The 26,750-nt window shown below is 40.6% G+C and overlaps 1 protein-coding gene and 1 pseudogene across 8 annotated transcripts in view; one reads left to right on the forward strand and one right to left on the reverse strand.

Annotated features, from left to right (window-relative positions):
• The window catches only part of TIAM1 (TIAM Rac1 associated GEF 1), a 429,921-nt gene that overhangs the window by 205,936 nt on the left and 197,235 nt on the right, over positions 1-26,750 (reverse strand). For 5 of the 8 annotated variants that reach the window (XM_077118818.1, XM_077118809.1, XM_077118813.1 and 2 more), the window contains one exon: positions 1,283-1,462. The exons of 1 other annotated variant lie outside the window; for it this stretch is intronic. The gene's annotated coding sequence lies outside the window, so the exon portion shown is untranslated. Of the gene's footprint in view, positions 1-1,282; positions 1,463-6,147; positions 6,258-6,755; positions 6,876-26,750 lie in introns of those variants that run through there. 2 more of the 8 variants (XM_077118810.1, XM_077118815.1) reach the window with 2 other exon arrangements.
• Positions 10,358-26,750, forward strand: part of LOC143647722 (small ribosomal subunit protein uS5 pseudogene) — a 92,711-nt pseudogene continuing 76,318 nt past the window's right edge.

The raw sequence follows: 26,750 nt of genomic DNA on the forward strand, positions 1-26,750 counted from the left end.
CATAAAAGCCCATAAATCAAGTGTGACAATACATGTGACGTAAATACGGAAGGAGAGGTCTCTGCAAGCCACTGTGCACAGGCAGGGAAAGGAAGGGCTGAAGCTGTCAGGCTGGATCTAGGCAGAAAGCAGCAACAGGTAAGACTGGAGAAACAAGTCACAGCAAGATCCGCAAAGTGGGCCTGGCATGCTGGAAGGGAAACTTTAAAAGCAGCAAGGAACTTCTACCTTGGTTAAGGAAACATCTGCAGTTCTGGTTTGCTGAGACAGTAGTTTCATATTTTGTTCAAATTCTACAGCAACCGATCTGTATTGAACATTTGATAAATTTCAATAACACACTAGTTATGTGAAGATATATAGCAATAAAATTGCATTAAAATAAAAAAAAATTTAGAACGCACCCATAACCCCTGCTAACAAGGGGATGGGGGGGGAGGGGTTGTCCATGAAAGGAAGGCAAATTTGAAAAGCCCAATGACAATTCATATGGTTACAAAGCCCCCTTTTGGTCTAAATCCTTCTACCTTTATGAAATAAACGGAGATGGCGGGCAGATGGGGGTGCAGATGTCACTGTCCCCATTTGACAGTTGGGAAAACAAAGTGCTCATAGGTCTTTCTGCTGGGCATCCCTTGTGCCAAACACTGGGGTAGGGAAGCCCTCTTGGCATCATATTTCTTCTCTCTGGGTGACTGCCATTCTCCTGATTTAACTGCTTGATCCTTTCAGTAAAAAGCAACACATCTATTATCCACCTGAAATAGTCTACTTTAAACACCCCCACTTTGTAGTTAGATGAAGACTCATCCTCTCTTGTCAAAAGAAACACACCCCAAGATAAGCCTGCTCTGATACAGAGTTTCCATGTTGCAGTCCAAATCCATTCCTTCTTCCCCATTCCCTTAGAAGAGAAGTCAGGAGGAACAGGTAAGAAGATTACCCTGCGAAATATCTGAACAATAGAATCCAGGAATCAATAGAATGTCTTTCCTCATCCCTCAAGGCGAGTCATGGTTCACAAGGGGCTGTTCCATCAGTGCACGAGATTAGCTTGTCCTGAGTAAGGACCCAATAAGAATGGCTCCCAGGAAGCCTTATCAAAGCCTCAGATTGCGCTGGGGACAATCAGCAAGTCCTCTTCTGCCCAGACCAACACTCACAAATAATGAACTTGCCATTGTCCTGTAACAGGCTGGATTGGGGCTGGATCACAAAACAAGCAAGGACTTTAAAAGCTTAAATCCTCCATTCCCCAGCCTTCTGCAAATGCCACACTTACCCCATCCCAAACAGAAAAGGCTTTCTCAAGATCTCCAAATGTGCCATCCGCAGGGGCTGCTCACGTCCTAGGTGAGAGGCTGGGATTCAGCAGCCACTCCCCATGGAATCAGCCTGCCTCCTCCTTCTCTTCCTGGCTTCTGCGTATAGAAATGTGGGCCTCAGTCCACAGTGGTTCTACCTACAAGAATAAACATAAGGAAATAATGGGTTTATGCCAATTTTTTATATACCTCTTGAGGTTGCAAGATCATCCTTAGAAACATGCAATAATATAGAAAAAGTATATTGCATGACCTACACACTCAATAAATATCAGTAATTAGTATTTTAATAATCAAGAAGATTTAGGTAGGACTTTATTCAACTATGGCCTTGTAGGGAGCCCCTTGGCAATAGTCATTCTTGCCCACGAAAATGTTATGCTTAAACATTGGAGCATACGATTCCGCCATGGTACCATATATGAATCTACGATTCAATGTAGGGCTCACAAATTCACACTTAGACAAAGAAAACTTCTCAAAAGTGATGATCCCGGCCCCAAAAGTTTTACCAGTGAATGCCATGCTAATAGAACATGCACGTTCTCAAGCAGCAGCATCAAAATAGCGTGGAGAAGGAAGGTTGCAAGATGTTTGTGAAAACTACTACTCCTTGTTCTCTGTTCTCAGAAAACGCAAAGTGGAACAAAACGACATCACCAGTGCTGTCACTCAGCACACTGGGTCACAGACGGCATGTCAGACAAAGTGCCACTGGCTAATCTCTTTTACAAAATAACTCCACACCTGAGGAATAACTGACAACACAAAACGTAAACCCAACCTCACTCCTTGGGCAAAGCAGCGAAGGATGATAGCACAGTACCATAAGGCAAAAGAAGCCTTTGCCTGAGCCCCCAATCGGGGGTTTGTTCATACGAAACTTAACCCCACAAAGGACACGTCAAGCCTACTTAAAATTAGGCCTAAGAGTCACCCCCAAGAGAACCTCTTTTGTTGCTCAGATGTGGCCTCTCTCTCTCCAGCCAACACAACAGGCAAACTCACTACCCTCCCCCTGTCTACATGGGACATGACTCCCAGGGGTGTGCACCGTCCTGGCAACATGGGACAGAAATCCTAGAATGAGTTGAGACTCAGCATCAAGAGACTGAGAAAACCTTCTCGACTAAAAGGGGGAAGAGTGAAATGAGACAAAATAAAGTATCAATGGCTGAGAGATTCCAAACAGAGTAGAGAGGTTATCCTGGAGGTTACTCTTACGCATTAAATAGATATCACCTTGTTATTCAAGATGTAATGGAGAGGCTGGAGGGAACTGCCTGAAAATGTAGAGCTGTGTTCCAGTAGCCATGTTTCTTGATGATGACTGAATAATGATAAGGCTTTCACAATGTGATTGTGTGATTGTGAAAACCTTGTGTCTGATGCTCCTTTTATTTACTTTGTCAACAGACAAGTAGAACATATGGAATAAAAATAAACAATAGGGGGAACAAATGTTAAAATAAATTTAGTTTGAAATGCTAGTGATCAATGAAAGGAAGAGGTAAAGGGGTATGATATGTATAAATTTTTTTTTGTTTTCGTTTTATTTCTTTTTCTGAATAGATGCAAATGTTCCAAGAAACGATTATGATGATGAATACGCAACTGTGTGATGATATTGTGAATTACTGATTATATATGTAGAACGGAATGATCAAAATAGGAATGTTTGCATTTTCTTTGTGTTTTTTGGTATTTAAAAAAATAAAATTAAAAAAAATTTTAAATAATAAATAAGAGGGAGAACAAATGTTAAAATAAATTTAAATTGAAATGCTAGTGATCAATGAAAGGGAGGGGAAAGGGGTATGGTATGTATGAATTTTTTTTGTTGTCTTTTTATTTCTTTTTCTGAATTGATGCAAATGTTCTAAGAAATGATCATGATGATGGATATGCAACTATGTGATGATATTGCGAATTACTGATTATGTATGTAGAAGGAATGATCGAAAGTTAAGAATGTTCGCGCTTGTTGTATTTTTTTTTAATTAAAAACTTAACAACAAAAAAAAAGCCTTTGCCCAGCTCACAATCCCTTCCTCTCCCCAGTTTAACCCCTTGCAATACTCCACACATAAATAGATATCCTTACTAATTATGCCATATATTCCTTAAGACCTTCTCAAATGATAAACCCCAAGAAGAGCAAATGGCTTAGGGCTAGACGACTTCAACGACACTATATTCCTTTGTGGAAGAATATTAACCAGCTAAGCATCTTCATCTTGGGCTTTTAATTTCCCTTCCTGATTGCAAGGTCAACCATAGCAGTAAAGGTCCCATACTCACCCCTGCCTAGCCACCCAAAAGGACTCAGAAATTCCAAAATTCTCAAAAAATGAAACACCAATACAAAAATGATTCAGCAAATAGCAGCCAAATCATCACCATCTATCTCCAAGTGAAATTCTTGAGTAGCTACAATTCATAAATTTGGCCTTGATAGAATCAACCCCACTAACTTACATCTCAGTTTCTACCAAGTATGGGGCTTTGTACTCACTTCATTTCTATCCTAAGCGTAGCAAACAAATGAAATTAGAGCAGTGAGATGAACTAGGGAAGGTAAGATAAAAATTGGAGAGAAATATGCAGACAGTTTACCACCAACCAATTAGGATAATGAGATGCAAATATGGAGCGTAACCTGGGTAATGCCACTTGCCCATAATGAAGAGGGAACAAATAAATGGCAGAGAGGGAGAAGTGATTTTTGCTTTATTCTATTGCAATAGCCTTTCACACTTCTGGACAGAAGGTACCAAGAGACATTATGAGGTTGGAGGTACAAGAGAACACTCATTGTACAATTTATGAAGTGTCAAACCCGAGATAGATACCTTACATGAATACTCACAATTGAATTTTTACAACAGCCCCCAAAAGCAGTTTTCATTATTCCCACCTCATAGTTGGGGAAATATAAGCTCAGAGAAGCTAGGCGAGTTCCCTGCGGCAACACAGCTAAAAGAGGCAGAGAAGAATCAAACCCAGGTCTTTCTAACTCCACAGTTCTTGCTCTTTGACTGCATATACTCAAAAAGAGGAAGTTCTGAGAAATCTTTAAAATGCCAAGCCTCATGCATTAATCATGAACCAAAATGAAATGTTCTTCCTCTGTCATTAGAGGAAATTTGCTCTGCCTTGGTTGAAGGTAAATGTGTATTGTCAAGTGGGTTGAAAATACCTACAATTCACATTAGATCACCAATAAGTTTAATGCAACTGCCAGTTGGATGTTTCTAAAACATTTCACAGGGTGTGCCCCAGTAACTACACAAAATTCACCTTGGAACAATTTAGTCGACTGTGTCTGATCCTCAAGAACACCAGCTATGTTTATTCATAAAACTAAAAACATTATCTATGTCAGAGACACATAAAGATAAATACATAATGTCTTCCTTCTTGCAGTTAAGAGATTCAGTTGCTTGTTTTTAAGGGCTTCTAAAATCTTTTTGACAGAGTTCTACAGGGCAGAGTTTAAAAAATGCATGCATACTCAAGAAAGGAGGTAGTGTTTGTTTATGATTCAATTAAAATACAAGCAGCCATTGCCAAACCAGGTTATTTACTGGGGGAGGGAAGAGGGAAGACATAAGAAAAAGTCATCATGCATTAATTCCTTCTCTCACACCTGCACTGCCACATAAAATTACCCCCAATTTCAAATATCCACATAATGAAGTCTTCTAACAGTCCCATGTGACAATGTCAAAAATCCTCTACTCTGTGAATAATTTATTCCCCTTTCTCTAGCTAAGGCTTATGTTCCACAAAATTCCACTGAACAAGGGTCTATTAGTCAGTGTCACCAACGTTATCATGGGATCAGATGTGGTGGTTTTTCACGTGGAATGAGTTACTAAAAGGTCCTGTAGCAGGGACAGGGGAGCGGTCCCAAGCATCACATTAGCACAATGTACACCTCTGCCTGCCTAGACTTTTCCTGCCTCATGAGGAGCTACAACCTGGATTTCTAACAGGTGTCATAGCACTGGCTTGTGCAAGCTGTTACTCTTCCCAAGACATGTCTGATTTGGTTTAAAAGTAATTCCCTTTTACTTCTCCATCTTCAACCTCAAGGAAGCTGAGGCCACAGCAGCCTGTCCCCTTAACCCAATATTTCACATGCAATGTGTGCTCAGAACACCAGGCCAACCCACCTGGCGCTACAAAGTTGATAAAAATCATCTAACTCTCCCAGTGGCACTCACCCCAGAACCAGGAGAAACACTGTTTGTAAAACAGATTTTGAGACTGGCTGCAAACTTAATAAGAGTCACACTGTTCTTCACCTTTGTTTTCTACAGTTCTCGGGGGAAATGCTCTAAGAATTACTATGAAGGAATTTGTTTTAAAAAAAATTTTTAATTAAAAAAAGACAGCTGGGACTGCTGCACCTTAGTAAACTGCTGATCAGAGAGGAAATTGGTGGAAACAGGTAAGCGTTAAACCCCAAAAGCCTCAACCTGACCTTCAATACCACAGCAAAAAGCCAGATATGCCAAATGTAGGCCCTTGGAAGGACTCAAAATAGAACCTACAGAACGTGTGCTAGAAAATTTACCTTTGGCCAAGTTGATCCTTTGTTGCACCTTAAGTGTTCTTAGTAAAGATTGCAACCTACTCAGTCCCACTGGCCACCCAAACATCCACTTCCTTCCCCAAACAGACACAAGGCAATCAAATCTGAAGATAAACCAGCTGCTAGCCAGAAACACTGACATTTTCAAAAAGTTCAGGATAAACCAATAGCATCTCCATGGCCAAGAGCCTGGAGCTGAACTAAGTTAAGACACAAAATTACCCAGACGCTGGAGACTTCCCATGCCTGACTCCACAACTCCGACTCAGTCGCCTGTCAGGCGTGACTGCTTCGGAATATTCCTTCGGGGCTTTTTCTAAAGCCAGTAACAGGGCTCACTCCAATCTCAAGCCTTTCACGGGGGTTCACTTTCAACCACAGTGACTCGTAATTAGAGAAGTGGAAAGCGAGGCAGCAGGGGAGGGCAGGGCGCATCTTGGGGGGGTGGGGGGAGGGTGTAAAATGATCCGGCACCTCCCTCTCCAAGGGGGCGGAGGTTGGATCCCAGGCGATCCTTGATTACAGAAGCCTGGGGGGATACAGTAGGCACTTCCAAAGCGCAAGCCCTATTCCCCTGGAGCCCCAGCAAACCTCGGCGTCCCCAGGAAGCTCGGCAGGAAAAGCACAGCGCCCCGGGCGCTGCGGGGAGCCGCCGCCCACTCTTCCGAGGCGCGGGGCTCCGGGGCGCACGCTTCCCCCAGCCCCAGCTGACCTCAGGGCTCTCCCCCAGCCGCTCCCGGTCCAGACCCCCAAACTCTACTGCTTCCCCTCGCCGTCCCACACCAAGAAATTGGCCGGGAGAAAGAATCGGTTTTAAAAGTAAAGCTCACCACCGCTCAGCGAGGCGCACATGTTTCTCCAGCCTTCACATCTCTCAAACTCCCAGTAACAGAAATGAGGAAGCAGCAGGCTTCCCTGAGCTTCTGGCAGAGGGAGTGGGTGTAACTTGTGAAGTTTCTGCTATGATGAATCTGGTCATTTGGGTGTGTTGGAGAGGGTTTGGCGCTCCTCCCCACCCACCATCACCTCCCTCCTCTCCGCCTCCTTTTCCAGTTTAATTCTCCCATTGGGAATTCGCAAGGCCAGAGCTCCGGCAGGCTGTCATACAGAGCCTCAGAGCCCCAGCATCTTGCTCCTTCCATCCACAGGGAATATTTATTTATAACAGGTCTTATCCACTTTATAGGTGAACCTCCTCACCACACCCAAGGCTTTTTTCAAAATTTTTTTCAATTCCACATGGCAAGAATGCAAGGCCATTCTTATAGGATTTAAAAAGCTAGAAATCTCAAATAACTCCCCCGCCCCACCTTCCTCTCTTCCCTTGAAGGACAGAAATGTTAGTAGTTAATACTAGTCAAGTTCAAGCTCCCAGATGTATTTAAAAAGAGCAATAAACAGAAAACAAAATCTCAAATGGCTATTTTTTCTTTGAAACTTACTACAAAATATTTCAGGTATACACTTTAAATAATGTAATGAACATTGAAATGTCCGCCATCCAGCGCGAGCAATAAAAATTACCAACAAAGTTACAGCTATCTGTCAACCACTCTCCTTCCCTCCCCCTAGAAATAACACTGTGGTAAATCTGATTTCCCATCAGCCATTTTCATGTCTCAGCTTCTAAGAATTTTAAAGGAAATCCGCTAACTTAGAGTTTGCCAGAAAGCAATCAAATGGCCATCCCTCTGCTGGATAAATCCTGGTTCCCAAACAGAAGTCTCATTAAATACAACTTACAATGGCCAATAGGTTGAATGAAGCCACAGGTGGCTGGTTAAAGAGAATGAAAGAAAAACACAGTTATCAGTAAACAGCAGATCCAGAGTGTCAAATGAGAGGCCGAATCCGAAATGGAGGCAGAATTCAAGGATGAAATTGGTAGATTAATAGAGCATTATCATTTTACAAGGTAACATCTGTGGCAAGCCAAGGATACTGACCCACATTGATCGGGCTTTCTTGAAAGACCTGGGCTACAGAAATAGAAACATAACATTCATTAAAGGAGTCATAATTACTCAAATGCCAACTAAAGTTACAGCCTGGGAGCCAGACTCAGAGAAGGGAACTTTCAAGATACAATGATAAGAATCAACAGGTTATTACATGCTTCATAAGTTTATTCTATCTTAAAGCTGCATAATATTCCATCGTATGTATATACCACAGTTTGTTTAGCCACTCGTCTGTTGATGGACATTTTGGCTGTTTCCATCTCTTTGCAATTGTAAATAATGCTGCTATAAACATTGGTGTGCAAATGTCTGTTTGAGTTTTTGCCCTTAACATGGATGGACCTAGAGAACATTATGCTGAGTGAGTCTAGCCAAAAACTAAAGGACAAATACTGTATGGTCCCACTGATGTGAACCGACATTAGAGAATAAACTTGGAATATGTCATTGGTAACAGAGACCATCAGGAGTTAGAAATAGGGTAAGATAATGGGTAATTGGAGCTGAAGGGATACAGACTGTGCAACAGGACTGGATACAAAAACTCAAAAATGGACAGCACAATAATACCTAAGTGTAATGTAATTATGTTAAAACACTGAATGAAGCTGCATCTGAGCTATAGTTTTTTTTCTCTCTCTATTATCATTTTATTTCTTTTTCTGTTGTCTTGCTATTTCTTTTTCTGTTGTCTTGCTATTTCTTTTTCTAAATCGATGCAAATGTACTAAGAAATGATGATCATACATCTATGTGATGATAGTAAGAATTACTGATTGTATATGTAGAATGGAATGGTTTCTAAATGTTGTTAGTTAATTTTTTTTAATTAATAAAAAAAGAAAAAAAAAGAATCAACAGGGTAGAACACATGGTACATTCACAATTGACTAAAAAATATATATATATACCTATATTCATATTCTTAGATCTACTCATATCTATATGAATGTGAAGTAAATGTCTGGCTCCTCTTGTATTCCTAGTTCCTTGCACTGAGGCTCACATAAGTAGAAATTTAATAAAGATTTGATAAATGAATGTATGAGTGATTCAATGAGCAAATGAACAAACGATCACCCATGAAAAAGACTTCTGGAGAAGCAGAGTATAAAGATGAGAGTTTTGGACAGTTCAGTGATCCTTAACAGGAGGAGATTTTGGCCCTAGGAATACATGACAACGTCTGAAGACATTTTTGGTTGTCACAAGGGGGCGGGGGGGGGGGGGGTGCTACTGACATCTGAGGAGCAGAGGTTAGGCTACTGCTAAACATTCTACAAAGTACAGGAGAACCCCCCACAACAAAGAATTATCTTGCCCCAAATGCCCTCACCCTCTTGCCATTAAGAAACCCTGAAATAAAGGTTTCACCATCAACTATCATTTAATTAATATATTCCATATCTCATCAACAACATTATGAAGAGACTCTCCAGGGACTTATAAAAATATAAATAACACTTCTACTTTAATATGCATTCTATTACGCAGTATTTTGTGGCTGAGATCCATCTGTGTGGGCTAAGAAGAAAGTGGTGCTGGGCTCAGAAGCAGTAGAGCACTGAGTGGTCTGGGGTGCAGCCTGAACTCAGCTAATGACTTCTATTGGACTTGGATGAAAATAGTCAAAAAGGGGGTTGGAGGAAGATGATGCAATGACCGGGTGTGAGCTTTAGAATCTAGAATGGGAGATAGCACAGTGGGGGTAGGAGGGCACCCACCATATGCAAAGATGCAAAAGAAACACAAAGGAAGGCTTAGGCCCTATCAATTATCCTTCTATTGACAACCATTAGCCTAGGCTGGAAACTGTTTAGAATAGGAAGGATGTTTAATCTCATTAAGCCTATCAAAAAGAAAGCTACAAATCACTTGGGGAAAGGGAGGGACGTGTGGATATAGGCAACATGAGGTTTACTGGTCAAAGTGATAGTCTTACAAAGTGAAGACAATTTTTCTACAGGCTTTCTGGTCTTACTCATTACCTAAAAAGTGCTTCTTTTAATTCTAGAAAAGTTTTAAAACTCAAACTTTTTATTTATTTATTTATTTTTAAAAGCCATATTTTTAAAATTCTTTCTGACTTTATTTAATTGATGCTTAAGAGTGGGAGCAGACCTTTTATCCCCCTCAGTGTTTCTCAAAAGAAGGGCAGGGGCCAATGATCCCACTCATCTTGAATCCCCATAAAGCATTACATACAGTAAGTGCTCAATAAATGCACACTGGATTGAACTGAATCAGTCCCCACCTACTTCCCATCTCTTAGGCCTGAAAATAAAGGGTGCCCTATCATTGCTTCTAGAGAACTCCCCAGGGTACCTTCAGATGAAGAGTCTAAAGCAAACTTTGGATGTGAAATTAACATGTAAAACCTGCTGGTTTTGTTCAGTAGATGATATTTCAAAAGATCCAGCCAGAACAGGCTGCCCCTATATAGGTGAACCACGCAGAGGCCACAAGCCTCGATGGGGTGCACCATCCTGCACCAAAGCAGGAGGGCCGTGTCCCCGATTTGGGAGGAATGCAAAGTCGGGTATCCCCTCCACACACTATTAGACAAATGGGTAGTAAGGAAAGCAACCTATCTCTCTTTAAAAATTGTCCCCTTTTTACCATGCAGTTTTGAAAGCCACTAGTTCTGCTTTTAAAAAGCCATAAGAATTTGGGAAAAGAGATTACAAAGGCAATTTGAGTCCCACCAAAAGCAGTGACCATAGGAGTAAATGTTACAGAATTTCTGCTCCCAAGAAATGCAACCAGTAGAGGGGGCACAGTTGATTTTCTCACAATACTCAAGACTAGAATAAACCTGCAGACAATGATAAATATGCTAGTTACAAAAATAATCACACATTTACTCAAATGAAAACATGTATGTAAAAATATCTAGAAAACTGTAAACCTTGACACCTTCTTAAGGTACTTGTATTGTTAATGGATATTTAATCGAGAGGAAACCAAACAGACATAAGAGGACTATATAACAAATAAATAAATACATGTTGGAAAACACATTTGGTATGTGGATAAAAATCACAAAGGGTTAAACCTCTCTTTTCCCTGTTGTCAACTGAATTTACATTCAGAAATGAAAAATATGGAGAACTGAAAATGAGCTTCTTTTCCCTGAAGATTTTAATTCAGTCTGTATCTTACTGTTTTATTAGATCCCCAAGAGTTGATTTTTTAAATCTCCTGAAATAATGCTTTCAATTACAAGAGTGGCCTCCTGACATGACTGTCTCCTGGATTTCTGTTCAAGGGTCTTTGGAGACAACCTGAATAGGAATTTGGGCAGCTGCACGCGAAAGCGTTCGCAATCAGCCGAGCCAACAAGGTCTGAGAATTTGATGCCAATGCTTGCAAAGGAACATACCTCCACCTTCTCCAATTCACACTGGGGGCTAAGGAGGGACTCCCAGGAGCAAGGTAAGAAGTGCTGGCATGGACCTGCCATCACCTAGCGACAGCATATCTGCAGCAAAGTCGGGGAGAAGCAAGTTCTTCTCATCTAGTTACAGGACATCCAACAGGGCTGTTCATTAACACAGTCAGATTATCTGAATCTAAATAAAAAGACGATTTCCCAGCATAACTGCCACTCCAACCCCAGATCCCCTTCATCCTATGGTGTTGCTGTGGAGATTCGGGTTTTTCATGAATACATTTTGTGGTTGGCTACCTGCTGATTGCCAAAATCAATTTTTTATACTTGAAACTGATTAAAGGTCTAAATATGGACCCATCCCACCCACTCCGATGCCTGGTGATCCAAGTTGTACTCTGGAATACTGGCATGTTCTGAAAACCTTCTCTTCAGCCCTGAACAAGGCCTTCCTTTTCTCTGAGAGTAAAATAAGTCTCATTCCTTCAGGTGATGTCCTGAGGCGCAGGTCCTCACTAAAGTGATGCGATACCAGAGGGTTTGGCTACTTCAAATTACACCTTGTGCCAACAAAAATTAAAGACTTAAAAATAGCTTTCTCCACTTGAAAACTGGATACCTTACAAATAAGCAGAGGTAGACCTCAGAAATAGAAGGTTTGTGGAAGGGTGGCCAGGAAAATTCTTATAGCCTTTCAGTGCCACTGCAGAAACTACTGCCTCAACTGACTGTGCAGCAAGTTTCTTAAAATCCAGGAGCTTCAAGTTCCTCAATCTATGATGATGATGATGATGATGATATTTGATTCCCCACTTTCTCTGGCCTCCCAGCTCTATCTTCTAATTATATGTTTCCATGATTTTAAAACTCTGTTGTTTTCACTGCCCCAAAAGAGACCCCCTTGCAGAACAACTTTTATCTAAAATACCAAAGTCAAGAGATTCAGGACTCATTGGTGGCCTTCACACTTGTAAGTGAAGTCGGATTTATAACCAGCTTCCCATGAGAAGGGTGAAGGCGGAAAGGGAGGAAGTGCAACCAGAGGATAAAGGTGACAAAGAAGGCAGAGGAAAAGTCCAAGAACCCTTAGCACTGATGAGCAACAAATCATATGGGGCCAGAAGCTGTCCCACCCCCCACGCTCAGCAAAGCTGTTGATCCCGGGGCCACATGTGCCTTGCACAAGAGCTGCATGTGGTGTGTGGGGGTGGGAGCATCTGGGCTTCCCTTTGTGTAGGATCTTTCAGATCTCTCTCTGCACGGCAGCTATGAGTGACACTAATTATTATTATTGGCAGTAAAAGCAAGGTAACGCCAAATAACTGAGTTGAGGAGATAAAGAAGTCAAGTTCTGATTTCACTCCTGACTTCTCTCCAAAGAATGTGTGGCCATGATAGACTTATGATCCTCACCACTGTCTCCTGACAGAGCTGGGCCAGGGAGCATTCCCATGGGAGGGAGGGCTCCTTGGTGGCGGGCGAAGCCAGGTTGTGCAACTGGAAGACCTGGTGCAAGTCTACACTCCACCAGGTGAAGAACTCAGAGAGAACCACTTAGTTTCCCCTTCAATAAAATGGGAAATTTAAATACATGCCAAGAAATGTGGGGCATGTATTCATGGGGTTCTGTACTGGACGCCTGACAAATATTTTTCCTGAACAGTAAGGAGCTCTAAACATCGAGACTATTTTCAATCAGGAAATAAGTCACACCTGTATTTTTAAACTACGTGAGTGTCTTCACGTGATCAATGTTTCAATGAAGACAATGCTATTTTGGGTATTAGTAAGGTGCATTTCAGGCACTAAACCTGCTAGACAAGAAAGTAGAGGCCCTTCCTAGACCTGAGGGCCACAGAGCGAGCTCTTAAGACTTAAGTCCTCCCCCCACAGAGCCTCGAGGTGTGGGGCAGCTGCAGCTGCCCACGGATGGTCGATTCTGTAAGCCACACAGGCCCTCAGCACTAAATGCTAGCCATATTAACAGTATTTATTCTTATATTAAAGACGCAGTAGGGAATGCAAGGGTAGTTCACTGGTAAATTCTCGCCCGCCCTGCTGGAGACCTGGGCTTGATTCCCAGTCCATGCACGCCTCGCGCACCCCCCCCCCAAAAAAAACAAGCAAAATAAACAAAAATTCAACAAATGGTGCTGCATTTGTTGCATATGGTGCTGCATTTGTTGCATATGGTGAGTATCTATGGGATACTCACATAGAAAAATAATGAAATGTGATCCCACCATACAGCATACAGGAAAAAAAAAAAAAAGATACAGTGGTAACTGTGATTTCAAATGTTTTGGACCTAATCTTGGTGGGGGAAAGAGGAGGGAAATGGGATGATGCCGGGTAGGAACCAGTAGCTTTGCTCTTGCGTTCAATGGTCAAGTGAAAGGACCACACCTATACTTCTCCTTATAACACCTGACATCTCACAGAGTTCTCTGCTAATGAAAGGCATATAATCAATTATAATTAGGTCACTTCTAATGAATGATGTTTGGGGGTGGGGGTGAGGGGTTGTGCTAAAGAGCATCTACTTAGATTTCCTTCCAAGAACCCAGCCATCAGACTTTATGGTCTCTAAGAGTACTTGGTGCCATTTTCTCTAACGTAAATGGAAATTCAACATGCAGAGATCATTTTTCAATCAGGAAAGACATCAGGCCTGTATCTCAAAATATTAAATGCCCCGAGGCATGGCAATAGACCCACAAAAGGTCAAAGAGCCATATATTTACAAGCTGAAAAGGGGTCTGATTAATCACTCATTCATTCGAGGTCAAAAGGGTTGGGTGACTTGCTCAGGCTCATACAAGGAAACAAGGAGAGTTGCAGCCTAAATCTCAGACCCACTGAAACGAATCTACTGAATGGCCTACCATGCAATTATTATATCTTTTTTAAAAAACATTCCATAAAATAAACATCAAATGCAGTGTACGGATGTATAACTTGGGACCCCAACATGGTATAAAAGGCACATAATAATAAAAATAATATATATAAACTGAGCATATCTAGAACTAATAAGCAAACCATAAAAAGGGATGCATAAGAAATGTTTTGGCTCAGTCCCAAATAAGCAAACAAGAGGCTCAAAGACCTAAGGTTGAAGGATATAAATCTGGGCTGGCTTAAGGCAATCTGAATCACTGACAATCAGCATCCTTCCAAGTAAATTAGAACAGCAGGCTTAGCAAGACCATGGAGAAAGCCTGGTGGAGACACTGGACAGATTCATACATGCCCAAGAGGTCATGTGGACACCTTGGCCAAAGGCATGAATGCCCCCAGTTGGGAAAGTCCTACCCCTGGAGCTCCAAGAAAGTAAAATGTGTTTCTGCTGTTGCAGCAAAATAACATCATTTTTAACCTATTTACTCAGGGGCATGTAAGCTCTTAAACACATCGCTGCTGAAGACAAAAGCAATCATAACTTTAATGCATACACAGTAAACAAGCTTTAAATGTGCTATTTTCCATGTCAACTCTCCACGATTTTAATCACATCCAAAGAGCCATTTCCCTGATTGTAGGAGATGGAATGGGATTGTCTAACCTATAGAATGAAATCTTTCACAATTACAAGGATAAAACAAGCATGCCTTTTCACATCAAGAGCCTTCACAGGATCCAGCTGTATGAAACAACCTCTGCGATGGACCTGCTTCCAACAACCCATTTCAATTTCAAATGTTCAAAACTGCTTAAGAAATCTGAGATGAAAAGATAGGAGTCCAGAACCATAGGGAGTTGGGAAAAATATATCAAGAGCAAATTTTCATTTGAAAAGATTGAAGTGCACATATTTTAATAGACCACACACTTAGAGAGTGTGCACCCAAGAGCTTTTATTTCAGGGGGTCAAGACATAGCCTAGGGTGCCAGGCAATGTGGGTTAGAATCCTAGACCTGACACGTGTCCCTTTTCTAATAGTAGGCCTATTGCCTAAATTTTTAAAGCCACAGTCCTTCATTTGCAATGATCAATAGCATCTTCTTCATGACGTGGAGAGGATAAAGTTGATGATGGGATACTCATATATATGGAACACTTACTTGTGATAACCACTAGGCTAAGGAATTGCACATCTACTTTTATACCCCCATCTTCATAACAACTCAACAAAGTACTATCATCAGCCCCATTTTACAAATAAAGAAACTGAGGCACAGAGAGGTTAAGGGAACAGTCAAAAACCTCTCAAAAAGTAGGAGGCTGAAAGGAAATGTGAACCTGGGTCCCTCTGAGGCCAGGACCCTAGCTCTGCACCACTACACTGCTGCAGTCTTGTCATTGTCATTCACCTCGGCATCCCCACAGCTGTGATAACTTGTTTTTATTATGATTATCACCTTCTTATTATTCACAGACTCTTGGCCCACAAAGTCAGAGAGCTGAGTCTGATTCCCAAAAGTTTCACTTGCTCACAGAATACATCATTCCCATCTCAAAGCCAAACTGAATAGACAAGCAACATATTTTAGGGTTCATCATGAAGCTCCTGGAAGTTCATCATCACTATGTCTGCGAAAGACAACCTGAACAAGGTATCTAACATGAGCAAATTAAATTAGGCAATAGACAATGAATATGCATAATGCAAGTATAGGAACTTTCTACATGTACTCACTGGCCTCCTTCAACAGAACCAAGGTCTCCTGCAAGAGCAAGTTCAAGGTCTCCATAGAGATAATGAACCATTGGCTGGATAGTTTTATGCTGATCTGTTTACGATACCTCCCCTGAAATGCTAATGTTGGTTCACAATCCAAGGCAACACATAATGGACAGAATCTTGTTCACAGCTGAACCAGCTTGCACTCTCCCAGACATCTCAGTAAAACACAGCAGGTGACTCACGGGGATGACGCACTGCTCTTGGTCCAGGTGCCAAGAGTTACACATGCTTACTGCATGGGGTGGGCTTACCTGAAAGACCAAAAACCCAGCCCTCCACTCCCAGCTGTCTGTTTTTTGAGAAAAGGTATTTCCCAGCCTTGGATCATGACCAAGCTGAGCGGCCTCAGTCTGGGCTGGCTGTGACCAAGATAAGCCATTTCTGACTTTTACTTTTCTCAGCTGCAACAAACCCACACACCTTGCTTAGACTCGGGCTTATGATTCAGATGCCTCACCCCTCCCAAAGCTCTGTACTCTGGGAGCCTTTGTTCTTCTTTTTCTGGCCACAGATGAACTCAGCCCATTAAAGAACAGCTGTAATCCCTTACACACGTAACTTTCCATTGGCAAAAATTAGTCAGGTTGGCTGAGTCTGAGGCCAGTAGCGTCCTGCAAGAATACTCACCAGACTCCCTTTCCCACCACCCCCCAAAAATATCAAATGTACCACCTGTTAATGACCTATCCATTTCCATGGTCTGGTAGACATATATTGGCACATATGCAGACCTTATTGACACATTCAATTTTCCCAGCCCAATTCTTGGCCTTTGGCACGAACACCATTTTTGTTTTCCTAAGGATGTCCCTCCAATGCATTTTATTTGCTCCTGCAGGGACCTGTCATTGTCCTGGGTTTACATGTAACCTTCAACTCAAAGTCTTCGTTCAGTGTCACCTTTTCAGTGATGCCCTCCTCAGCTACTAATCTCGGCCCTCCACCCACACTTCCATCCCTGACACCCTTCCTTTCCCACTCTCACACTTTTTTTCCTCTTTTATATACAAACTAAATATCTGCCTAGTTTATTGATTCTCTATTCTGCTAGAATTTAAGTGGTCTGAAGACAGAAACTTTTATCCGTTTGGCTCACAACTGAATCACAAGTGCCTATGAGAGTGCTAAGCACATGGCAGACCCTCAATAAATATTGTTGACTTAAACTGAGTCACAGTAATCCATTACTGCCATGTTGGTAGGTGAGGACCAGAAGCATAATCAAAACCACCCAGGCCTGAGAGCTCACCTTTAACCACAGAAGCAAAGTCCTCCACCACTTTCTTTTGAACTCCAAACAGCAAGAAGGCAAAGGAAGAAAAAGGGATATAATATACATTTATTCTAATAATACACAATAACTTGGACTTTTCACCTTACCTTAACACTCACTGAGAATTTTTAAGACAATGAATGCTAAATCACAGAAATAAATGGGGTTGTTAACAAAAGGGGGAAAGATACCAATTACCCTTCCATCTCATCAATGTCATCATGCATCCCACCCTCAGCTCACCATCTCCTAGCTTTCCAGACTACTCCCTCTCATACCCCAACCCAACAATCCCTCTACCTCTTGCTGGTCCTCATGACCTGGATGCCTCAAGCTCCTCTTTAACAAAGCATAGATTCCACAGCCTATCATTACGTTCCCTCCCTCAATCCCCTGGCCCCTCTCTTACTTGGTCATATTTGTTTGTCAAAAACACCAACCTGGTTAAATTCAAAACTGCTTTGTTCATACCTGCATCCAAATGGTTGGCTGTGGTCAAAGGAAGGAAAACACACACACATACACACATACAGAAAACTCACCAATATGCTGAATGGTCTCACTTGAAATTCATGACCATGAACTTAAGGGGTGCGCTTAAATGCCATGCTGATCACACTTCACATTCCCTGTCCATTCATTTATCTCAACATGAAGCTCATATCTTCTCTCCCCAAGGCCCTGATAACTTTAACCCCACCATTTTTTCTCAGCTGGTGACCTTTGACCTACTTCTCTGAAAACACTAAAACAATCTGAAAGGACTACCACAGACCTCCAAGCATCCAACTGCACCCATGCACCCTACCTTCCTGCCTATTCCCATAGATTAAGGATCCATGCTCCTATCCAAAAATCAATCTCTCCCATTGTGATTAGATCTTATCCCAGCCTCCCCCATCATTCAAGGATAGTGTTCTAGCAATTTTCCTCTTTCCTCTACAATATCAAATATCCCTGTTCTACTAGATTATTCCCATAACTATGAAGACATGCTGTTATTTTCATCTTCTTTGCAGAAAACTAGACAGGCATTTCTATTTGTCCCATTCTTCTTTTCTCATTGTCTCTTAAAGCCACCCCAGTAAAGCTTTCATCCTTTTACAGGCCCTTCTCAAGGTCACTAATGATATTCATATTTATAAATCCAATGTTTTCTCATTCGACATCATACTTGAACTGTTGAATCAACAGCCTTGTATCTCACTGATTACTTGCTCCACCTTGATATATACACTTTGCTTGGATTACAAGGGACCATAATTCTTTGGACTACTGTTCCACCTTGCTGATTGTCTTCGCTGATTCCTTCTCCTCTTCTTAATTGCTTATTTGCTGGAGAGCCCCCAGGGCTTGGTCCTTGACCCTATTCTCTTTTCTGCCTACTTTCAGTTCCTTGATATGGAAGACATGTAAGATATGCTGTCCAGATCCCTCCAAGGGAGGCTTTGCTACGTTCAGCCATCCAGTTCTGCAGAGAGCCACTTCCCAGAGAGCCACTTCCCAGAACAGCCCATTATTCAGTAGCTGAGTGAGACAGAGATGGAGGCCCAGTCATGTCAGCCCACCCACAACAACTCTAATGAACAAGTGTAGCTCCAGAGCTCTCTGCCAGATTGGCCTGCACCATAGCCTGAATTCTACCTCTGCCCATTCCAGCCTCCTCCCCCTGCCTTTCATATATGCTGTATCCTAATAAACATCCCTTGTCTGCTTCTGCAGAAATTAATCTGCAATCTTAGTTACGCCAATCAGTCACATGCTAACTCTCAATTCATATTTCCAGTCATATTTTTCCTCCCAAAATCTATACGCTAATATCCAACTGTGCCCTAATACTTCCATCTAGGTATTTACAAGGTACCTTTCCCACCTCAGCTGAGGATAACACAACCCTCCCACTTGTTCAGCCCAAAATATTTACAGTCATGCTTGAACTCTGTTGTCCCACACTTTCACAAGTGTACTTTCAAACTGTATGCAAATCTAAATATTTTCTCACCCCCTCCACTGCTGCCACTATACCTGAGCCACTGTTCTCTCTCTACTGGATTACTACAAAAGCCTCCTAAATAGTCTCCTGTTTTTATTCTTGCCGTCTATTCTTATCATCCTAGGAGCCAGAGGGATGTATTCCTTTAAACTGTAAATCAGATCATATCACTTCTCTACTCAATCCAGAAGTAAAAGACAAACTCCAGAAGTCACCTCTCTGACTTCTCCTGCTGCTCCTTCTCTCCTTACTCATGCAACTCAAGTCACACTTGGCTTCCTCGCTATCCCATGAACTTTCTAGTATCTTCCCTCCCCCTTTCTGGAATATTACAGCGATGCAATTAGCAAATTCCTTTACATTCTTTCAGTCTTTCTTCAAATGGTACCTTCTCAATACTATACCCTAATTTGCCCAACGTTTCTTCCTGGAATTAACAATCTCCCTAACACAGCTCTACTTTTTTTACTTTTCAAAAACGCCACCTTCTAACACACTATATCATTTAATTATTTATTATGCTTATTGTTAATGGTAATTCACACAGACAAGGATCTTTGTCTCTTCTGTTCACTGAAGTATCCCAAGTACACAGGACAGTACCTAGTATAAAGGCCCTAAAATCCAAATATTGCTCAATTAAATAAAATTTCCTTTTCACCACATTAGGTTGGCAAATGAAGCATGAAGTAACAAACACATGAGAAACAGAGGAAGAGAAGGTAAGAGAAAAGAGAAAAAGTGAAAATATCTGATATGCAGAGAAAAGAAAACTGGACAGAAGAGACATGGCAGGAAATATTCCAAAACAGACAAAATACATCAATCTACAGATTCAATGAGCCCAAGTAAAAGGGTATTTAAACCTAGATGTACCATAGAAAAGACAAAGACAAAGAGAAAACCCTAAAAGCAATAAGACAAAGTCTAATGACCTACAAAGACTCCAGAAACCACAAAAACCAGAAGATGATGAGCTGATATTTTCTAAGGGTCCAGAAAAATAATTGCCAATCTAGAATTCTATATCAAGAATTTAATAAAGACAACCTGAAACAGACAGAAAAATATGTACAACAGTAGTGGGTGACAATCATGATGAGGAGAAAATGATGATGTCATCTTGGGATGCTTAAAATGATATAAAAATACACATATGAAACAACAATAGCATATAAACCAGTAGCAAGTAAAAGGAGTTAAAACTACTCTAATACCCTTGTATTAGCTGAGAAAGGATAAAAGTACCAATTTATACAAGAGCTTATAATTTAAGGTAACTAGGGTACTCATGAGACAAGAAAAGATTTTTCAAATATGACACACACAAGGGACAAATAATCAATAATTCTAACTACATTCAGATTAAAAACTTTTATTTATTAAAAAAAAAATAAGAGAATGAAAAGGGAAGCCATACTGGAAGACAATACTTGCAACTCATGCAAAAGAAGGGATATATTTTAGTTTGCAAGCTGCAGGAATGTGGTATAACAGAAACAGAACAGCTTTTAAAAAGGGAAATTTAATATGTTGCAAGTTTACAGTTCTAAGGCTCTGAAAATGTCCAAGTTAAGGCACCAACAAGAGGTTACCATCACTCAAAAAAGGCCAATGAAGTTCAAGGTTTCTCTCTCAGCTGAGAGGGCACATGGCAACTTCTGCTAGCTTTCTCTCCCAGCTTCTTGTTTCATGAAGCTCCCCCAGGAGCATTTTCTTTCTTCATCTGGCTATGTGAACTCTGTTGGTTCTGGTTTCTCCAAAGCTTTTTCCAAAATGGTTCCCTCTTAAAGGGCTCCAGTAAGCAACCTCACCTTGAATGGGTGAAGACACATCACCATTGAAACCAACTAATCAAAAGTTACCACCCACAATAGGGTGGGTCATATCTCCATGGAAACAATAGAAAAGATACCACCAAGCAATAGTGAATGAAGATTAAAGGACATGGCTTTTCTGGGGTACACAACAGATTCAAGCTGGCACAGGATATCACACAAAATATGTAAAAATGAAAACTAAAAATACAAATTAATAAGAAAAAGACCTAAAACCAAATAGAAAAAACGGACAAGTGGTTTGTAAAGGCAGTACACTCAAGAGGATATTCAAAAAACCTATAAACCTAAGAGGAGTCTAACCTTACTGGTTATCAGAAAAGTGTAAATTAAAACCAGGAAATACCACTTACCATTATAAGAATAGCTAGAATTTAAATGACTGATAATACCAAGGTTTCCCTGAAGACATGAAACCATAGGAACTCCCTGATACCCCTAGGAAGAGTGTAACTGTGTCAACCACTTTACCTATTAAAGAGGAAAAATCAGCTATTCCACTCCAAGGGATATGCCAAAAAAAAAAAAAAAACCCATCACCTTTGCACTGGGCACTATGTCCCTAAAGCCCATTCCAACATTATTTATAATAGCCCTGAAGTGGAACTAACTCAAATGTTCATCAGCAGTAGAATGAGCAAGTTATAGACTATTCATGCAATAAAACTTTGTAACAATAAAAGTGGACAAACGAGCTACGTATGAGAAATGAATCTCACCAAAAAAAGTTGAGGAAATGAAGCCAGAATCAGATTACTCAATGATGATGATTCTACTCATGCCAAGATTCAAAAGCAAGAAAACCAAACTACCTAACTACTTTGGGATGCACAATTGAGTAGTAACAGTGCAATGAAAAGCTAAACCTGGTTCCAGGGAAAGTCAAGCCCAGTTGTGAAGGAGATTGTGATTGAGAGTGGGAAGGGAGGTCTTCTGGAGGGCTGGCAAGGTTCCTGTTTTTGTGCAGCTTTTTTCTTTAAGATAGTTCTTATGCAGGCTAAAGTTTAAGAGGCATTGTTTTTAAGATGTGCAAATTATAGGTTCTCCCAGATAGCCATGCCTCTATAGTTGATTGATTCTACAGTTCTTTGAACTCTCTGTCTTGGTGGATAGTCTCTTTTGAAAATGAATAAAAGTAGTAAGTATTTGTTATGGAAATTCTAGAAATGCTATAATTTTGTTTGAATGATAAAGTGATCACTTTTAGTCTACAAAATTAAGTGAGAGAAGGTGCTCTCTTTTTTTTTGCCTTTACTCCCCATTCCCTGTTACATTCTATAATCTACTATCTATCTCTGCAAATTTGCTATTTCTAGTCACCTATTGTAAGTGATATCATACAATATTGGTCCTTATGTGCCTTGTTTATTTCACTGAGCATTAGGTTTTCAAGATTCTTCCATGGTGCATCACGTCTCTTATGGCAAATAATGTTCCAGTGTGTGCATGTACCACATTATGTTTATCCAGCCATTTGTTGATGGACATATGGGCCGTTTCCAGCTTCTGGCTCTCATGAATAATGCTGCTATAAACACTGGTGTACAAGTACCTGTTTGAGACCCTATTTTCACTTCCGTTGGGTATATACCAAGACGTGGAACTGACAAGTTTTATGGTAAATCTACATCTAACTTTTTGAGGAATGGCCATATTGCTTCCTACAGTGACTGCACCATTTCACATTCCCACTAACAATACACTAAGAGTTTCAATTTCTCCACATCCTCTCCAACACTTGTTATCTTCCTTTTTTTTTTTTTTATATTAGCCATCCTTGTGGGTGTGAAGTGATATTTCATTGTGGTTTTAATTTGCATTTCTTAAATGGTGTGTGACTTTGAGTATCTTTTCAGATGCTTATTGGCCATTTGTATATTGTTTTCATTTCCTTGGCTGCTCAAGCAAATACCATGTGATAGTCTGACTTAAACAATGTTAATTCATTTATTTGCAGTTTTGAGTTTAGATAAAAGTTCAAATCAAGCCATCATCAAAGCAATGCTTACTCCTCTAGACCATGATGTTCTGGGGTTAGTTATTGGTGATCCTTGGTGCTTAACTTGCCACATGGCCTGGTCTCTCTCTTCTCTTCCAGTTCCACTGATGCTCAGATTTTGGCTGCTCCCTCTGGCTTTCTCTCTGCTTATAAAGGATTCCAAGAGTAGGATTAAGACCTACTCTGACTGGGCTGGGCCACACCTTAATGGAAGTAACCTCATCAAAAGGTCCTACTTCCAATGGGTTCAGACCCACAGGAATGTGAAACTTTCGCTGGGGCACACACAGCTCCAAACCACCATATATATCTTCATTGTAAAAGTGTTTATTCAAGTTCTTTGCCTATTTTTAATTGGGTTGTTTGTCTTTTTGTTGTTGCATTGTAAAAAGTTCCTTATATATTCTGGATATTAAGTCCTTATGTGGTTTGCAACTACTTTTTCCTATTCCATCGTTTGCTTTTTCACTTTCTTGATAATTTCCTTTGATGCCCAAAAGTTTTTAACTTAGATGAAGTAAAATTTATCAACTGCTTCTTTTACTGATCATGACTTTCATTTCATATCTAAGAATCCATTGCCAAATCCCAAATCATGAAGATGTGTCTCTATGTTACCATCTAAGATCCTTGATCCATCCTTGATTCATTTGAGTTGATTTATGTATATGGTATAAGGTAGGGACACCATATAGAACTAACCAAGGTTCCATTTCTTAAGCCAGTGATGAGCACACTGCCAGTTAGGCTGCACATTCATATTTTGTGAACTTTTCTGATATGTAACATGTTCCACAATTTAAGAAGAATGCATAAAATCCACATGAAAATAAAACTCTTGAGAAAAATATTTCCCACTGAATATTAACCACTCCTCCTAAAAAAAAAAAAAAAACAGGAAATCCTCTTTCATTTTAGGCTATAGACATAAAATCTTGAATAAATATCACTGTTTCATTAAATTTCCCTAAAGTTCATTGAGGAAGACAGCTAAAGCCAGATAAGTTACCTTACTTGTTCTAAAGGAGATCATTATATCACTAAGGTTTTCTCCTCCAAATACTAAACTAATAATAGGTCATAAATCATAAATTCAGAATTCTTCTTTAGTATGTGAGTGTGTGGATATGTACATAGGCATATATGTAAGTATGTTAATATGCAGATACATATAAGTAGATATGCATACATACCTGCAGGTATATATATGGCTGATGCTTTAGCTACCTAGCTGCTAAAACCATACAATGGGTTGTCTTAACAATAGGAATTTATTGGCTCATGGGTTTCAGATACTAGGAGACTTGCTTTCTTGCTATCTTCTGGTTCACCAGCAATCTTTGGGGTTCCTTGGCTTTTCCATCACATGGCAATGCACATAATGGCATCTTCTCCTTTCTCTTTGAATTACAGCTTCTGGCTTCTCTAGTGTCTTCTTTATTAGGGTCCAATTTCCCCTGCTTATAAGGACTTTAGCCATATTAGATTAAGGCCCACCCACATTCAGTCTGGGCACACCTTAATTAGTAACATCTTCAAAGGTCCTATTTACAAATGAGTTCACACCCATAGGACCAGGGGTTTGGGATCTGAACATGCCTTTTTGGGGTACATGATTCAATCCCCAAAAGCTGGCATAAGAACATGCCCCTTGCCATGACTTTATTTTAAAATGACAGGCAGCATATAAAGGTGGGCACAGCCACCCACCCTCTTACACCATTTCCTCTGCACTGTCACTGGATTCCATGATCCGTGGACCTGACACTTGCAACCTGGTAGCACCAAAGAGGTAGGAAGGGGCAGGTGGGTGTCTTCCCCCACATTGAGCCCAAAGATTCAGCCCATCTACCAAACATCTTGCCTTCCTCCTCATGATGAATTGTGGATACATTATCTGTGAATATGCCTAAATTTTTATTTTTTAAGAAATGCCAGCTTACTGCTTCTTGGTGACAATGATCACCCTATCTTCCTTATCTACACTGTGAGGCAATCACTTTATTTCTGATTAGCATCCAGCTTATTGAACAGGACATGAAGTTCTCTGATGTCTTTTGTGGGCAGGATTGGTGATGAGGACCAATCCTTTCCCCCTTCATATGCATCATTGTCTTTCTCTGCATAGCATCTCTGTACTTTCTTCTTCCACCATGCCTAACCACAAAGATGGGCACATTATCCACAGTGGGATAATCATCAAACCTCCAGTCCTGGACACAGTGATTGGTCCAGAGATAGGGGCATAGTCCATGTTAGCCAATCAGATAACTTTCTTGGGAATGTTTTTTTTTAATATCCATGAGCTGCTGGCACCATGTCTCTGCTTGGTTCAAGCTGGCCTGTAAAAACTAATTGAATCAAGGAGACTCAGAAATTAAAAAAACAGAGAGAGAGGCCTCTGTTTCCCACTGCCAGGAAAGTAAGCTTTGATCTGACCCTTTCATGAGCCTATACATCACCACTTTTGCATTAAATTGAGTTTTAGACCCTTGCCACCCAAAGGTCCAATTAATAGAGTTGGGATTTTGTTTTCCTGTTAGTGTGTTTTTAATAATTTTATTCTTGATGATGTTTTACCAGGATGAAAAGCTGAAAAGATCTGTTCTTTGGTCCATAACACACCCCTATACTACATGTTCGTGAATATATATATATAATGTTGTTGATTTCCACTTTGTCTATTTCCTTTCAAACTGTACCTATTTTTCTTCTTCCAAACTAATAGCCATATATCTTTCTTTCTTTAATACTCATTTTACTTTTCTAAAAATTGAAGGGCCACGTGCTGAATGCCTTGGATTTTTCTCTCTTCCATGAGAATGCTGATCACCCCAAAAGTGATCATTAAGAAGAGAAAATGAATCAGCAGTTGGAAATGCTTTTTCAGTTTCCAGATTAGAATCTTAGAGCTCTTCCAAAATAAAGCACTCTGGTTTCAAGGAAACCTCCATGCTTGGGGCAGCCAAAGTAAGTGCCTCAAAAACCACACAACACGCAATGGAACCACAGGAAGAAAAAAAAGGCTCTTCCTGTATATTTTCTTTGAAGCATTTTATTTAAAGAGAGAACAGTAGTGCTCAATTTCAAGAAAGAAACAGCATGAGAAAAAGTCTACGTGTAGAAGAAGGCAGCCCTATGACAATTCCAGGGAACGGTCACTTGCTAGGCAGGGTGGCAGAATTCATTTGCGGTGACTTTATACATCTTTCTGTTATCTTAGTAATAACATACATTAATTTTGGCATTTTACAGGAAGATGAAAAGGCCTTCACAGTTGCACCAATCAATAGCTTTCTTAAGCAGTTGTATGGTGAGCTTCATAGGCTCCCCAGTTCCTACAGCAGGATTAAAGTTTCCAGCACAGCATTGTTTTACATTTCTATGGGCCACAAAATATAAAAACTATCTTAGGTGGAGTAAATTAGTTAAGCAAAGGGCCATGCAGAGAGTTCTCTTCCAGCTTAATGAATGGAGCTCCATTTCTCAAACTAAAATTGTGATCAAATGAGAAGCCCTTCAAAGGCCTCTACTGAATACCCACTCCTGCCGGCCAACCTTTGCAGGGAAGATGGACAAGCTCCCTGCAGTTCCTGCAACGAGCAACCGAAGTGGATGGTGGGAGGCAGAGGTGGCTAGGTTTGAGCGTGGGATGGTGTGATTGAGAAAATTATAGAACATC

The sequence above is a fragment of the Tamandua tetradactyla genome, chromosome 10, assembly GCF_023851605.1.
Source record: "Tamandua tetradactyla isolate mTamTet1 chromosome 10, mTamTet1.pri, whole genome shotgun sequence".
NCBI classification, from domain to species: Eukaryota; Metazoa; Chordata; class Mammalia; order Pilosa; family Myrmecophagidae; genus Tamandua; species Tamandua tetradactyla.